Here is a 14,092-nt window from a genome sequence, read left to right on the forward strand (position 1 = left end):
AACCTAGCCCTAAACATAACCCTAACTTAGCCCCTAACCCTAACTTAGCCCTAGCCCTAACCTAGCCCTAACCCTAACGTAGCCCTAGTCCTAAATTAGCCCTAGCCCTAACCTTAATTTAGCCCTAACCTAACCCCAATTTAGCCCTAACCCTAACTTAGCCCTAACCCTAACCCTAACTTAGCCCTAGCCCTAACTTAGCCCTAGCCCTAACTTAGCCCTAGCCCTAACCCTAACTTAGCCCTAACCCTGACCCTAACTTAGCCCTAACCCTAACTCTAGCCCTAGCCCTAACTTAGCCCTAGCCCTGACCCTAACTTAGCCTTAACCCTAATTTAGCCCTAACCCTAACTTAGCCCTAGCCCTAACCTAGCCCTAACCCTAACTTAGCCCTAGCCCTAACCCTAACTTAGCCCTAACCCTAATTTAGCCCTAACCCTAACTTAGCCCTAGCCCTAACCCTAACTTAGCCCTAGCCCTAACTTAGTCCTAGCCCTAACCCTAACTTAGCCCTAGCCCTAACCCTAACTTAGCCCTAACCCTAATTTAGCCCTAACCCTAACTTAGCCCTAACCCTAACTTAGCCCTAGCCCTAACCCTAACTTAGCCCTAGCCCTAACCCTAACTTAGCCCTAACCCTAAGCCAGCCCTAGCCCTAACTTAGCCCTAACCCTAACCCTAACTTAGCCCTAACCCTAACTTAGCCCTAACCCTAAGCCAGCCCTAGCCCTAACTTAGCCCTAACCCTAACCCTAACTTAGCCCTAACCCTAACTTAGCCCTAACCCTAAGCCAGCCCTAGCCCTAAGCCAGCCCTAACCCTAACTTAGCCCTAACCCTAACCTAGCCCTAGTCCTTACTTAGCACTAGCCCTAAACCTAACTTAGCCCTAGCCCTAACTTAGCCCTAGCCCTAACCCTAATTTAGCCCTAGCCGTAACCCTAATTTAGCCCTAGCCGTAACCCTAACCCAACTTAGCCCTGCCGTAACCCTAACTTAGCCCTAACCCTAACCCTAACTTAGCCCTAACCCTAACTTAGCCCTAACCCTAATTTATCCCTAACCCCAATTTAGCCCTAACCCTAACTTAGCCCTAACCCTAACTTAGCCCTAACCCTAACTTAGCCCAAGCCCTAACCCTGACCCTATCTTAGCCCTAACCCTAACTTAGCCCTAGCCCTAACCCTAACTTAGCCCTGACCTTAACTTAGCCCTAACCCTAATTTAGCCCTAACCCTAACTTAGCTCTAACCCTAACCTAGCCCTAGCCCTAACCTAGCCCTAGCCCTAAACCTAACCCTAACTTAGCCCTATCCCTAACTTAGCCCTAGCCCTAACCCTAACTTAGCCCTAACCCTAACTTAGCCGTAGCCCTAACCTAGCCCTAACCCTAACGTAGCACTAGCCCTAACAATAACTTAGCCCTAGCCCTAAATTAGCCCTAACCTTAATTTAGCCCTAACCCTAACCCCAATTTAGCCCTAACCCTAACTTAGCCCTAACCCTAACCCTAACTTAGCCCTAACCCTAACTTAGCCCTAGCCCTAACTTAGCCCTAGCCCTAACTTAGCCCTAGCCCTAACTTAGCCCTAGCCCTAACTTAGCCCTAGCCCTAACTTAGCCCTAACCCTGACCCTAACTTAGCCCTAACCCTAACTTAGCCCTAGCCCTAACGTAGCCCTAGCCCTGACCCTAACTTAGCCTTAACCCTAATTTAGCCCTAACCCTAACTTAGCCCTAGCCCTAACCTAGCCCTAACCCTAACTTAGCCCTAGCCCTAACCCTAACTTAGCCCTAACCCTAATTTAGCCCTAACCCTAACTTAGCCCTAGCCCTAACCCTAACTTAGCCCTAGCCCTAACTTAGCCCTAGCCCTAACCCTAACTTAGCACTAGCCCTAACCCTAACTTAGCCCTAACCCTAACTTAGCCCTAGCCCTAACCCTAACTTAGCCCTAGCCCTAACCCTAACTTAGCCCTAGCCCTAACTTAGCCCTAGCCCTAACCCTAATTTAGCCCTAGTCCTAACCTTAACCCTAACTTAGCCCTAATCCTAACTTAGCCCTAGCCCTAACCCTAACTTAGCCCTAGCCCTAACTTAGTCCTAGCCCTAACCCTAACTTAGCCCTAGCCCTAACTTAGCCCTAACCCTAACCTAGCCCTAGTCCTTACTTAGCACTAGCCCTAGCCCTAACTTAGCCCTAGCCCTAACTTAGCCCTAGCCCTAACCCTAACCCAACTTAGCCCTAGCCGTAACCCTAACTTAGCCCTAACCCTAACCCTAACTTAGCCCTAACCCTAACTTAGCCCTAACCCTAACTTATCCCTAGCCCTAATTTATCCCTAACCCCAATTTAGCCCTAACCCTAACTTAGCCCTAACCCTAACTTAGCCCAAGCCCTAACCCTGACCCTATCTTAGCCCTAACCCTAACCCTAACTTAGCCCTAGCCCTAACCCTAACTTAGCCCTGACCTTAACTTAGCCCTAACCCTAATTTAGCCCTAACCCTAACTTAGCTCTAACCCTAACCTAGCCCTAGCCCTAACCTAGCCCTAAACCTAACCCTAACTTAGCCCTAACCCTAACTTAGCCCTAGCCCTAACCTAGCCCTAACCCTAACGTAGCCCTAGCCCTAAATTAGCCCTAGCCCTAACCTTAATTTAGCCCTAACCCTAACCCCAATTTAGCCCTAACCCTAACTTAGCCCTAGCCCTAACTTAGCCCTAGCCCTAACTTAGCCCTAGCCCTAACCCTAACTTAGCCCTAACCCTGACCCTAACTTAGCCCTAACCCTAACTTAGCCCTAGCCCTAACTTAGCCCTAGCCCTGACCCTAACTTAGCCTTAACCCTAATTTAGCCCTAACCCTAACTTAGCCCTAGCCCTAACCTAGCCCTAACCCTAACTTAGCCCTAGCCCTAACCCTAACTTAGCCCTAACCCTAATTTAGCCCTAACCCTAACTTAGCCCTAGCCCTAACCCTAACTTAGCCCTAGCCCTAACTTAGTCCTAGCCCTAACCCTAACTTAGCCCTAGCCCTAACCCTAACTTAGCCCTAACCCTAACTTAGCCCTAGCCCTAACCCTAACTTAGCCCTAGCCCTAACCCTAACTTAGCACTAACCCTAACTTAGCCCTAACCTTAACTTAGCCCTAACCCTAACTTAGCCCTAGCCCTAACCCTAACTTAGCCCTAGCCCTAACCCTAACTTAGCCCTAACCCTAAGCCAGCCCTAGCCCTAATTTAGCCCTAACCCTAACCCTAACTTAGCCCTAACCCTAACTTAGCCCTAACCCTAAGCCAGCCCTAGCCCTAACTTAGCCCTAACCCTAACCCTAACTTAGCCCTAACCCTAACTTAGCCCTAACCCTAACTTATCCCTAGCCCTAACTTAGCCCTAGCCCTAACCCTAGCCCTAACTTAGCCCTAGCACTAACCCTAACGTAGCCCTAGCCCTAACTTAGCCCTAGCCCTAACCCTAACTTAGCCCTAACCCTAACCCTAACCCTAACTTAGCCCTAGCCCTAACCCTAACCCTAGCCCTAACTTAGCCCTAGCCCTAACCCTAACTTAGCCCTAACCCTAAACCTAACTTAGCCCTAGCCCTAACCCTAACTTAGCCCTAAGCCTAACTTAGCCCTAGCCGTAACCCTAACTTAGCCCTAGCCCTAACTTAGCCCTAATCCTAGCCCTAACTTAGGCCTAGCCCTAACCCTAACTTAGCCCTAGCCCTAATTTAGCCCTAGCCCTAACTTAGCCCTAACTTAGCCCTAGCCCTAGCCTTTTTATTTTACCTTAATTTTTAACTAGGCAAGTCAGTTAAGGACAAATTATTATTTTCAATGATGGCCTAAGAATAGTGGGATAACTGCCTTGTTCAGGGGCAGAACAACATATTTTTACCTTGTCAGCTCGGGGATTCAATCTTGCAACCTTTCGGTTACTAGTCCAATGCTCTAATCACTAGGCTACCTGCCGAGATGTGTATCAGGATGTGAAACTTAAATCAGGTACAGCTGGATAAATAAATAATATTCAGCAGAGCTGTAAAAGACAAGCTCATACATGCCGAACAAAAACAAGATCTACTGGATTACATTTTAATTTGGAAACAGACCAACTAATCAACATAATGTGCATGCACAGGCTCTGTTCAGAGGTTCACTATTAGAGGAGTAGGCTGGTGTCTTCATTATTATTTCACTATTTAGTTCACAGAGGGGGCAGACAGAGCATGGCAGATGTCAGCATAGATGCCGCAAGGTTGTGGTTATTTTGTAGCTTGAAATCCAGACTTGTTTTGTGCTAATATTCCACTCCTTGTACTCCGTGTCATATTCTAATTTTGATTTATTTTACCTTTATTTAACCAGGTAGGCTAGTTGAGAACAAGTTGTCCTTTGCAACTGCGACCTGGCCAAGATAAAGCGTAGCAATTCGACACATACAACAGAGTTACACATGGAATAAACAAAACATACATAAACATAACATAACATAAACATGACAAGGAGAGGAATGATAGCACAAACAGACAGGTACCCAGCTAGGCTAGCAATTTTTCAGTTCAATTTACAATTAATAATGAAAAATGTTAGTTGTACAACGTAAATGTTGTACAGTAAATCAGATATTTTCTTTTAGATGATAGTGCAGTGGTAACTGTAATTTGACTGACCCCAGGCTGCCAGTATCAGTGAGGCTGTCTGTGTCCAGGCCTCACTCCTTAACCAGTTTGGACAGGTTGATCTTGGTCTCCAGGGTCATCTGCAGGGCCCCGGTGTAGACCACCTCCAGCTCTAGCCACAAGCCTGTGGAACACACCATTTTTATATATTTTATTTCAACTTTAATTAATGAGGCAAGTCATTTAAAAACAAATTCTTATTTTACAATGACAGCCTACCCCTGCCAAATCCTTCCCTAACCCGGGTGACGCTGGGCCAATTGTGCACCGCCCTATGGGACTCTCGATCACGGTTGGGATCAAACCAGGGTCTGTAATGACGCCTCTAGCGCTGAGATGCAGTGCCTTAGACCGCAAAGCCACTCGGGAGCCCCACATGCAGGTACGCTGTTTGTCTGTCTGTCTGTCTCTCTGCCCCCTGGCTAGTATCTCTAGAGAGAGTTAGTCTGGATGTCCTACCGTCCTGTCTCTCTGCCCACACCACAACCCGCACCAAGCTCAGCTTGTTAGTTAGTCAATGACCCACGTCACATCCATGCCTCTCCAATCACACATCATCAATTACAGATTTATACAGAGCTCCCCCCGCACAGTCAACACGTGTCACCATCATTCCTTTGGGGAATTATAATCTGTCGTAATTTATGGTCATTTTCAGACCTTCATAATCAGGGCAAATCCATTTAATCTGATCCTAAGTACCCCTCCAGAATCCAGATTAGACTGAGGATGACACGTTGTCATTGTTTTTCAATAATTGGTTCTCTGAGTAGAGTTTAATTTACTGTACTGTGGGCTGAGATACTGGGTCCAGAGTTTCTCCTGATCAAGTCACATGGTCTGGAAAAGCTCCTGTCCATTATTGCAGAAACGTCAGGGAGTGTATAAAAAGGTAGAGTGCGCTCTCTGGTTGTCACTCACCTCTGCTGTTGACCACAGGCCTGGATGCACTGGTGATTTGGGGCAGACAGGAGCCCATGTCCAGTTCAGTCAGAGTCAGCTCATTCATGAAGTAAGGCAGCTGCACAGGCACAAACAAACAAACAAACAAACTAGCTCTTCTGTTCTGCTTGTTTCCAGTGGGTGTTGTGATTATGTAGGCTATATATTACTTGCAAATGACTAAATATAAATCTTATACAAGCTCCCCTTACTCCTAAACAGAGGATTTTACACGGTGAGAGCTCACATACTCACTCTGATTCTGCTCAGCTTTTTCTGGATCTTTCTGGAGACAATGTCCGCCCAGTATTTCTCACGCAGGAAGTCCAAGAAGATTCGACCAATCAGGGCATTGACCCAGTCAGTCTGGCCCTCCCCCAGGAACTCTGGGAAATCACAGGTGCACTGTAGGGAAATAGATACACCACTACAGATTAACACACTATTTCAATTGACCATTTATCTATTTCTAGATGTTTCATTCAGGTGGTCACAGGAAATCACCCTCACTTTGTTGGCGGTGCTTGTCTCTGTGCTGTTGAGGGGTGGGCTGGGCAAGGGGCTGGGCTGCTCTGAGGCCAGGAAACGAGCCTGGAACCGTCTTGAAGGGCTCACCCCTTGCACCATCGGCATATCTAAATACAGAGATGACAGTTGTTGCTTCACAGATATGATGTTGTTGTGATCATTTTCTTTTAAGAGTGTTACATGAGAGTGCATCTGTAAGGAAACGATGGATTTAGCTTCTAGGGCCTAAGTGGACTGTGTAGGAATAAAGATGGAGGGCAACACCGTTCAGTTTACTACCAGGACAGACCAGAGTGAGGGCAGAAACACTTGTGGTTAAGTGCTTGAGAGCATCACGACAGTACTACATTCTCCTGCATGTTCACGCATCTGTAATCTAGAAATGGACCTGAACACAAGGGACTAGCCTGGGGCAAAGGTGCCTGAACAATGGAGGAAACGGAGCAGCTGCAAAATAGGGGCGTAAACGTATGTTTTTGCACCCCCACAGAAAATGATCGTGATCCATTGGGTAATTAGTTATTTTCAATGATTAGTAGTGTTTTGAGCTAGGCTGTATTAAAATAGATATGTCCATTTTATATATGAAATAATAACTAAAGGATAGCATTTTGCACTCCATGCCTCAAGATGAATGGTTTTGACGACTCTGAAATGCTGCATTGGTCCCGCCCACTGTGTTGGTTGCGTGCGGTTAGAAACCACTAATTGCACCACTGGTGTTTAAAATGAAAGGCATCTATTTTGTTTTGCTATTGTTACATTTGTATCGTCATTTCATGTCCCATCGTTTTGGTCCAATGGTGTTGTTACATATCATTTGAGCTGCGTGCACCACGAGCAAATTCATTGTATCCTTTCACTTTGCCTGTCAGAACCATGATGAGTATGTGGGATTAGGCCTCGCTGCAGCACAGACTGAGTAGCCTTCCATTCAGTGGCAGTGCATGGGGAAAAACACTGGGGAAGCCTGGGGGGAAAAAGCCATATTACAACCTATGTGTTGTGATAATTGTGTTGTTCGCTCAATAACCTGTTAGGTCATATGCCTTGCCACTGTGATATATAGTCCTAAAGGCTGAGACAATAAGAAGACACAGTGGCAGAATAAATTCCACCACACCTTTGTTTCATCACAAAACCGGAGAGCAACATCTGTCTGGTGGAGACCACAAAGCATATTGCATGTTACATGACCTACAGCATGGTCAATCAAGTTAATGTTGCAGACGTTTTCGGACCACTAAACAACTATTGATTTAGAACCAGAGAGAGTTGCCACAAGTCGCAAAGACGTTTTAGGAAAGGGACAATTTTAGCTAGCTAGCTACTGGAGGACAATAACCAACGAGATGCAACAATTCATTTTTTCCTCTGTCAATGACGTTTGGCTTATGATTTAATGTGATTGGTGTAAAGCCGAAACCAAACTGGCTTCCCCTGACACTTGTTTTTGATGCGACAGGTACATTCACAGTTGCGCTCGCTCAGTTTAGCTCAATTCTGATGGGCAATTATTGTATAAAAAAAAAGATCAAGGGAGGCCAAATACACGCGGGCTTCCCTTGCATTCAATGCTACGTGCGGCAACAATATCATACTCTTTTTGACCAAACAGCATCAGATAGATAGCCTGCACATAAAGAGACAGAGGGATGCTTTCTCTAGTGAGATACATTCAGCCTCTTGCAAATTGAAGGAAACACACAGAGACGAAAGATAAATTAGTTAATGTGTTTTTACATTTTTTTGTTGGTATTTTTGGGGGAAGGCTGGCTACCCTTGGCATCCATAAATACTCACCACTGCCTCCATCAGCCTACCAAAGGCTAAATCTGAGCAGAAAACTGCATGTCCAGTAGCTCATCGGATGTCAACGAGTAGCTCGCAAGTAGATAGTGAGAAAATAATCAGCAGGCTCCCGTGTTGAAAGTTAGGATCAAGGTTAGGGTTAGGTGTAAAATCCCATTTTAGGAAGAGAAATTGTAGAAATGGCAAATAACTAGTGACGACAGTATCTCATCTCCACTGTAAAAAGCATCTAGACATTATTATCTCTGACATTTTCAACATTGTTGCAATATCGAAATTCAATCTCCACTGTGTGCCATAATAATGAACATGTCGGAGTCAGTATATACACATCAAATCCAATTGTATTGGTCACAAACACATGGTTAGCAGATGTTATTGCGAATGTAGTGAAATGCTTGAGCTTCTAGTTGCGTCAGTGCAACAATATCTAACAAGTAATCTAACAATTCCACAAGAACTACCTAATACACACAAGTGTAAAGGGATAAAGAATATGTACATAAAGATATATGAATGAGTGATGGTACAGAACGGCATAGGCAAGATGCAGTAGATGGTATCGAGTACAGTATATACATATGAGATGAGTAATGTAGGGTATGTAAACAAAGTGGCATAGTTTAAAGTGGCTAGTGATACATGTATTACATAAAGATGGCAAGATGCAGTAGATGATATAGAGTACAGTATGTATATACATACTGTATACATATGAGATGAGTAATGTAGGGTATGTAAACATTATATTAAGTGGCATTGTTTAAAGTGGCTAGTGATACATTTTTACATAAATTTCCATAAATGTCCATTATTAAAGTGGCTGGAGTTGAGTCAGTATGTTGGCAGCAGCCACTCAATGTTAGTGGTGGCTGTTTAACAGTCTGATGGCCTTGCGATAGAAGCTGTTTTTCAGTCTCTCGGTCCCTGCTTTGATGCACATGTACTGACCTCGCCTTCTGGATGATAGCGGGGTGAACAGGCAGTGGCTCGGGTGGTTGTTGTCCTTGATGATCTTTATGGCCTTCCTGTGACATCGGGTGGTGTAGGTGTCCTGGAGGGCCGGTAGTTTGCCCCCGGTGATGCATTGTGCAGACCTCACTACCCTCTGGAGAGCCTTGCGTTTATGGGCTGAGCAGTTGCCGTATCAGGCGGTGATACGGCCCGACAGGATGCTCTCGATTGTGCATCTGTAGATGTTTGTGAGTGCTTTTGGTGACAAGCCGAATTTCTTCAGCCTCCTGAGGTTGAAGAGGCGCTACTGCGCCTTCTTCACAACGCTGTCTGTGTGGGTGGACCAATTCAGTTTGTCCGTGATGTGTATGCCGAGGAACTTAAAACTTACTACCCTCTCCACTACTGTCCCATCGATGTGGATAGGGGGGTGCTCCCTCTGCTGTTTCCTGAAGTCCACAATCATCTCCTTTGTTTTGTTGACGTTGAGTGTGAGGTGATTTTCCTGACACCACACCTCGAGGGCCCTCACCTCCTCCCTGTAGGCCGTCTCGTCGTTGTTGGTAATCAAGCCTACCACTGTAGTGTCGTCTGCAAACTTGATGATTGAGTTGGAGGCGTGCATGGCCACACAGTCGTGGGTGAACAGGGAGTACAGGAGAGGGCTCAGAACGCACCCTTGTGGGGCCCCAGTGTTGAGGATCAGCGGGGTGGAGATGTTGTTACCTACCCTCACCACCTGGGGGCGTTGTTACCTACCCTCACCAACAGCAAAGGACCTTGTGAAGATGCTGGAGGAAACAGGTACAAAAGTATCTATATCAACAATAAAACAAGTCCTATATCGACATAACCTGAAAGGCCGCTCAACAAGGAAGAAGCCACTGCTCCAAAACCGCCAGACTACGGTTTGCAACTGCACATGGGGACAAAGATTATACTTTTTGGAGAAATGTTCTCTGGTCTGATGAAACAAAAATAGAACTGTTTGGCCATAATGACCATCGTTATGTTTGGAGGAAAAAGGGGAAGGCTTGCCAGCTGAAGAACACCATCCCAACCGTGAAGCACAGGGGGAGGCAGCATCATTTTGTGGGGGTGCTTTTCTGCAGGAGGGACTGGTGCACTTTACAAAATAGATGGCATTATGAGGTAAGACAATTATGTGGATATATTGAAGCAACATCTCAAGACATCAGTCAGGAAGTTAAAGCTTGGTCGCAAATGGGTCTTCCAAATGGACAATGACCCCAAGCATACTTCCAAAGTTGTGGCAAAAAGGACAACAAAGTCCAGGTATTGAAGTGGCCATCACAAAGCCCTGACCTCAATTCTATAAAACATTTGTGGGCAGAACTCAAAAAGCATGTGTGAGCAAGGAGGCTTGCAAACCTGACTCAGTTACACCAGCTCTGTCAGGAGGAATGAGCCAAAATTCACCTCATTTATTGTGGGAAGCTTGTGGAAGGCTACCCGAAATGTTTGACCCAAGTTAAACAATTTAAAGGAAATGCTAACAAATACTTATTGAGTGTATGTAAACTTCTGACCCACTGGGAATGTGTTGAAAGAAATAAAAGCTGAAATATATCATTCTCTCAAATATTATTCTGACATTTCACATTCTTAACATAAAGTGGTGATCCTAACTGACATAAGACAGGGAACATTTACTTTATGTCAGGAATTGTGAAAAACTGAGTTTAAATGTATTTGGCTAAGGTAAACTTCTGACTTCAACTGTATTTCCTTTAACATGTGTTGTGTGCTTATTATTTGAACATTGATATGTTCTAGGGGCTATTTTTATATGGTAAGGAGCATCATGTACTGCTGGAATGTCTACCAATGGCAAGTCCATATTTTTGTGAGAAATTACACTGGTCACTCAAAACATTTATTAAGTATTTATAGTGTATAAATAGCCCACACTAGATGAGGTCACACAAAAAGACTATAACTAATGATTAGTAAATTGTTTATATGGACCTATGTTAAACATATGATTTGAGTAATGATTAACAATAAATGATGAATAAACTATTTACTAATCCATTATGAATGCTTTATCACGTGTTATTATCAAGTACCACCAGAACGTATAATCCACTAGTGTAAAACATTTGCTTGATTTCTCCTTTCCTTTCCACGTGTATTGTTAGTGCATTATATTTCCATGGCCAATGCACTGTGTTGAGATTTGTCATTATGCAACAATCACAAATAAAAGACTAGCGTGAAGTTAGTTAAAAGACGACAACCATACCAAATACAAAGACCAAAAATCAAAAACAAACAAAAACAATGTTTCTCCTACCTGATCTGGTCACACATCTACCAGGCCTTTCCTTCTCCTTCTCCATTACCATGGACGAGGACAGGAAGTGATGAAACCACTCCTCCTTCTCTCTTCCTGTCCGTCCGAAGAGGTATAGGGTTGTAGGGAGGTTCTTTGCTGGTTTGGGGGTTGTAGTGGGTCGTGTTTGGGGGTCTCCCCCTGCTCCTCTCCTGTGGTCTCCTCTTTACCCTTCTCCTCCTCCATGACCCCCTCTCCCTCTGCCAGCTCGATGCAGATAGGGTATTTCAGGTTCCACAGCCTCTTACGGGCTAGCACAGAGGGCAGCAGGAACACCTGGTATGACAGCAAGACTTATTAGAAACCTGTTATAACACAACATTAAGGGAAGTGTGATCAAATGCACGTCCTTCAGTTCAGGGCCGAAACAAGTAGGTTAAAAAGAAATAGAGCCCGCACACTCCACATGCTCCACCACGCAACTTTATTCACAAGCAAAAAATGTTCCCTTCCTGCAAGGATCTCCATCAGGTCATTGCAGAGTCTAAATGTTGTTTGTTTATAAATAAAGGTACATGGTGGAGCTTATAAGTGTGCAAGCTCTACAGCATTAATACGTGTGCTCATTATTATTCATTCTTTCCCAGCATCTCTATGTTTTGTTTATTTCCTCAAATGAAACGGTAAGCTTTGAACGGTGAGTGTAAGTTTACAGACCAAGCAGACAAACCTTGCCGTTTTGTAGCTGGAAGCAGCGTGAGCTGACAACCACAGCCTCGGGGGGCTTCTCGTCATAGGTGGCCCTACGGCTGATGTTGTTCCTGGGGTAGTCCAGGCGGAGGCAGTGCCCCTCCAGGGTGGCGAACACAGAGTGGGTAAGGGACGGGTGGTAAGTCTCTGGGTCGTACTCAAACATCTCGTTCATCCATCCCTGGGACTATGGGAACATACCCAGTTATATAGTGAGACTGTGAGAGAATACCTGAATGACACATGGGAATACACTAAAAGCATACTTCAATGACTAACACTAGCTGTTGTGCAACGAGCTGTTACATCGATTGATAATATCTTGTCCTAAAATAGTAGCTTGTCCTTCAAAACACCTATCAGTTAGTCAGAGTGAAACACCTATCAGTTAGTCAGAGTGAAACACCTGTCAGTTAGTCAGAGTGAAACACCTGTCAGTTAGTCAGAGTGAAACACCTGTCAGTTAGTCAGAGTGAAACGCCTGTCAGTTAGTCAGAGTGAAACGCCTATCAGTTAGTCAGAGTGAAACGCCTATCAGTTAGTCAGAGTGAAACGCCTATCAGTTAGTCAGAGTGAAACGCCTATCAGTTAGTCAGAGTGAAACACCTATCAGTTAGTCAGAGTGAAACACCTATCAGTTAGTCAGAGTGAAACACCTGTCAGTTAGTCAGAGTGAAACACCTGTCAGTTAGTCAGAGTGAAACGCCTATCAGTTAGTCAGAGTGAAACGCCTGTCAGTTAGTCAGAGTGAAACGCCTATCAGTTAGTCAGAGTGAAACGCCTATCAGTTAGTCAGAGTGAAACACCGTTAGTCAGAGTGAAACACCTGTCAGTTAGTCAGAGTGAAACACCTGTCAGTTAGTCAGAGTGAAACACCTGTCAGTTGGTCAGAGTGAAACACCTGTCAGTTAGTCAGAGTGAAACACCTGTCAGTTGGTCAGAGTGAAACACCTGTCAGTTAGTCAGAGTGAAACACCTATCAGTTAGTCAGAGTGAAACACCTGTCAGTTAGTCAGAGTGAAACACCTGTCAGTTAGTCAGAGTGAAACACCTGTCAGTTAGTCAGAGTGAAACGCCTGTCAGTTAGTCAGAGTGAAACGCCTATCAGTTAGTCAGAGTGAAACGCCTATCAGTTAGTCAGAGTGAAACGCCTATCAGTTAGTCAGAGTGAAACGCCTATCAGTTAGTCAGAGTGAAACACCTGTCAGTTAGTCAGAGTGAAACACCTGTCAGTTAGTCAGAGTGAAACACCTGTCAGTTAGTCAGAGTGAAACACCTGTCAGTTAGTCAGAGTGAAACACCTGTCAGTTAGTCAGAGTGAAACACCTGTCAGTTAGTCAGAGTGAAACACCTGTCAGTTAGTCAGAGTGAAACACCTGTCAGTTAGTCAGAGTGAAACGCCTATCAGTTAGTCAGAGTGAAACGCCTATCAGTTAGTCAGAGTGAAACGCCTATCAGTTAGTCAGAGTGAAACGCCTATCAGTTAGTCAGGGTGAAACACCGATCAGTTAGTCAGAGTGAAACACCTGTCAGTTAGTCAGAGTGAAACACCTGTCAGTTAGTCAGAGTGAAACACCTGTCAGTTAGTCAGAGTGAAACACCGTTAGTCAGAGTGAAACACCTGTCAGTTAGTCAGAGTGAAACGCCTATCAGTTAGTCAGAGTGAAACACCTATCAGTTAGTCAGAGTGAAACACCTATCAGTTAGTCAGAGTGAAACACCTATCAGTTAGTCAGAGTGAAACGCCTATCAGTTAGTCAGAGTGAAACACCTGTCAGTTAGTCAGAGTGAAACACCTGTCAGTTAGTCAGAGTGAAACACCTGTCAGTTAGTCAGAGTGAAACACCTGTCAGTTAGTCAGAGTGAAACGCCTATCAGTTAGTCAGAGTGAAACACCGTTAGTCAGAGTGAAACACCTATCAGTTAGTCAGAGTGAAACACCTGTCAGTTAGTCAGAGTGAAACACCTGTCAGTTAGTCAGAGTGAAACGCCTATCAGTTAGTCAGAGTGAAACACCGTTAGTCAGAGTGAAACACCTGTCAGTTAGTCAGAGTGAAACACCTGTCAGTTATTCAGAGTGAAACGCCTATCAGTTAGTCAGAGTGAAACGCCTATCAGTTAGTC

General features: G+C 44.9%; 1 pseudogene; it reads right to left on the minus strand.

Annotated features, from left to right (window-relative positions):
• The window catches only part of LOC115113822 (testis-expressed protein 2-like), a 63,095-nt pseudogene that overhangs the window by 17,974 nt on the left and 31,029 nt on the right, over positions 1 to 14,092 (minus strand).

This window comes from Oncorhynchus nerka, linkage group LG28 (assembly GCF_034236695.1).
Source record: "Oncorhynchus nerka isolate Pitt River linkage group LG28, Oner_Uvic_2.0, whole genome shotgun sequence".
Taxonomy (NCBI): Eukaryota; Metazoa; Chordata; class Actinopteri; order Salmoniformes; family Salmonidae; genus Oncorhynchus; species Oncorhynchus nerka.